The sequence below is a fragment of the Temnothorax curvispinosus genome, unplaced genomic scaffold, assembly GCF_003070985.1.
Source record: "Temnothorax curvispinosus isolate PA1 unplaced genomic scaffold, ASM307098v1 QBEX01013205.1, whole genome shotgun sequence".
Taxonomy (NCBI): domain Eukaryota; kingdom Metazoa; phylum Arthropoda; class Insecta; order Hymenoptera; family Formicidae; genus Temnothorax; species Temnothorax curvispinosus.
Window position 1 is genome coordinate 1 of NW_020222985.1, and position 3407 is coordinate 3407.

The window sequence follows — 3407 nt, forward strand, 5'->3', positions numbered from 1 at the left end:
TGTTAAGCAATGCATTAACAGCCACACTGGTAATACTGTATCTATTACTCCACAGTTGCAGAGATCTTGTTAATAAATCATCGTCATCATCTTGTTCATGATGTTCAATATCATCACATAAAAATTCATCGTTATGATGGATGTCATTGAAAACAAATCTTCTGAGAATATCTTCAACTAAATTTTGCTCAATATCAACATGCTGAATAGGAACATGTGGCAAATCGGGCCGCAAATCCTCAAACAGGAAGTCAGGATTGACGTGAACAGGGGACAAGGGAGCGGGCAGATCGGCAGGTACATCCCTATCATCAGGAAGCTCAGTTCCAAGTTGAATATGTGCTCGAGGATTTTCAATATGGATTTCATTATTGATAGCTTCCTCTTGTGAAGCATTAAGAATTTCTTGGAGTTGATCTCGAGCAGCAGATGCTGCCTGATGCTTTATGTAGCTCGTTTTAAGAATCTTCTTTGGAGGCATGGTTACTTAATAAACAAAAAATTATTCTTTAAGTATGTAATTACAAAAAAAAGTCACTTAAGATTTGAAATTAAATTAAAGAAAGTACTACAAGGAAATAATATAAACTAATGTCGTATAACAATGTCTACTGTATATGGAGAATAAATAAAAATCTTTTTTTATATATATAAAACATACAAAAATATAAAATAAATCTATATTATTATTAAGAAAGAATAAATATCTAAATATTAAAAAAGATTTTTATTTATTTCAACTTATACCAGTCTTTGGTAGTCAATAAATCAAGAGAATCAAGAGAAGGTACACGGTAGTATCTCGTAACAAGTAATACTTACGGAAGAATTCATGAGTAACCACGTCCGAACACGTCAACAATTTCGCTGTTTTGATTATTATTATTAGCTAGTTAGTATATTAGCTAATCTATAACGTAGCACCATGCAGGTTCCTGTTCCCACTTATGTTGTCAGGGATGACACAACTAGGTAGCAAAATTAAATCTTGGAATAAAAAAAAAACAGAATTAGAAAAAAACAAATAAATGCATATAATAAATATATTTGTAGAAATACATGAACTCTGTATCGTAACCTCTGGGTGCGTTCCGAATTTGCACATCAAAACGCAGAGCACTATTTATATTCTTCTTAAATGTTCGATGAACATCAAAGACAAATAATATATATACGCTATGCGTCTGATGCGCAATTCGGAACGGACTCTCTGTAAAAAATGCTTGCATATATTACAAGCTGGGGTAATGATACGGCTCATGTACTTTTACAAACGTACATATATATAAGAAACTAGTATATATAAATAAATATATAAGAAAAAATGTAATACTTACAGGAGTATCCACGTCCGAAGACGACGACGACTTTGATGACTAGTCCAGACAATATTTGGTTCAAACTCCCTTGATCAGGGGCTGTACGACCATTACTCAAAATATATGCGTTTATTCCTCTTCTTTTTACTCGTATATATTAACCCACTACCACACGGATGATATAAATTAGGTCGTCAATTTTTACAAAATTCTATACCGGACGAAACACAAATAATACGCTATGCGTCTGATGCGCAATTCGGAACGGATGACTCTCTGTAAAAAATGCTTGCATATATTACAAGCAGGGGTAAATTATACGACTCATGTATTTTTACACGCGTACAAATATATATGAGAAACTACTTACAGAGTATCCACGTCCGAAGACGACGACGACCTTGACAGTGACGGATTTACCTATACGCTAACTACGCTGAAGCGTAGGGCGGCAGATTTTTGGAAGCGGTAAATTTTTGGGCGAGATTGTAATTTTTCTTTCCAAATTTGGTGAGCACGTGGAAGTGGTAGGGGTCTGTTAATAATTCTCCATTCCGCGGGATCGTCACTCACCGAGCCTAAACCTAAGCCACTTACGTCTTCTGTAGTCAATGACAGTGCAATCTCTTGTTTTTGTAACTGATATAGTACTTGTTCTGATGTAGTGCTCGAACCTTGGCTCGAAGTACTACAAATTTCACTTCCGGTTGTATTTTGTACCTGGCCCTCGAGAATGGACTTGTTAATATTATTTTCATCACCCTGAGTGATTGGGATGATTGGACGGAAAAACGTATGTAGCGTCTTCGTCTTTTCCAACAACTCTTCTTTCTTTCTTTTCTCTTTTGCAATCTTCTTATATTGATATCCACTTAGCCTTTTTCGACCATCACTCATTTTAATGCAGTACTGACTCGGTCTGTAAATAAAACTAGAATAACTGTTATTTTACTTAAATGCGGTAAAATAACGCACTCCGCTCTTCCTGAGAGTTTACGACTGACAAAAACAATGCCCGATCACCGACAATCGACAGTCTAATTTCTAGTTTTATTTACAGACCGAGTCGGTACGGGTACAGCATTAAAATAAGCGACGGTCGAAAAAGACTAAGAGAATATATCAATATAAGAAGATTGGAAAAGAGAAAAGAAAGAAAGAAGACGAGCTGTTGGAAAAGACGAAAACGCTACATACGTTTTTCCGTCCAATTACTCAGGGTGATGAAAATAATATTGTTTAATAATGAAACAGTTAAAAAAATTAGTAACTAAGAACGATTTTTTTCAAAAAGCGCGTTTTATCGACAATTTCCGAATAGAGAAAATCAGCTGCGGAAATATTTGATTTATTCTCCTATAAAAAAGACTTTGTTTTGTGTATCGTGCGTGTGCCGATTATTTAGTGGAACTTCTCATCTGGCGACAGAAGGTTTTCGAGACTGGAGTAACGTGAACAAAGTATAAATTGATAATTAAAATTAATCTAAAATCAAGTTTGAGGGGCGGCAAAATTTCGAATGCGTAGAGCGTCAAGTTTGTAATCCGCCACTGGACCTTGATGACTAGTTCAGACAATATTGGTTCAAGCTCTTTTGATCAGGGGTTATACGACCATTACTCAAAATATATGCTTTTATTCCTCTTCTTTTTACTCGTATATTAACCCACTACCACACGGATGATATATTACATCGTCAATTTTCACAAAATTCTATACCGAACGAAACACGTCTTGACGCGTTTGCACACAGATCGAGACTACGCCGCGGGCCTTGATCGAATAATAACCTCGACGCGACTGATGAACACGCACGCACGTACAGACATGTTTACGATTCGCGACTTTGAAAATGACAATCGGACGCAGGCGTTGTGGGCGTGAGTCCGACCCCCCTCCCCCGCCTCTCTCCGTACTCGCGAGTAATGCCGTGTGCACACATATGCATCCCGCACTTGCCACGCTCGAGATACATTACGACGCGGTAGCCAATTACCTATTCTTTCGCTTATACGAAAAAGCGATAAATTAACTGGCTACTGCGTCACGTTTCGCCGTGCGCCAATCGTTGTCATTATGCAAAAGCCG

At 37.0% G+C, this 3407-nt stretch overlaps 1 long non-coding RNA gene across 4 annotated transcripts; it reads right to left on the reverse strand.

The window, feature by feature from the left end:
• Positions 1–6: 6 nt before the first annotated feature.
• On the reverse strand, positions 7–3217 carry LOC112463436. Of its 4 annotated transcripts, none has more exons than XR_003041784.1 (5): positions 2876–3217; positions 1690–1719; positions 1338–1607; positions 823–987; positions 7–486 (listed from the first exon to the last, which is right to left on the reverse strand). It is a non-coding gene; the product is annotated as an uncharacterized LOC112463436 (long non-coding RNA). The 4 variants fall into 4 exon arrangements; XR_003041783.1 differs by having other exon boundaries at positions 7–466; positions 1338–1595; positions 2876–3214; XR_003041782.1 differs by having other exon boundaries at positions 7–469; positions 1338–1595; positions 2876–3214.
• Positions 3218–3407: the final 190 nt, after the last annotated feature.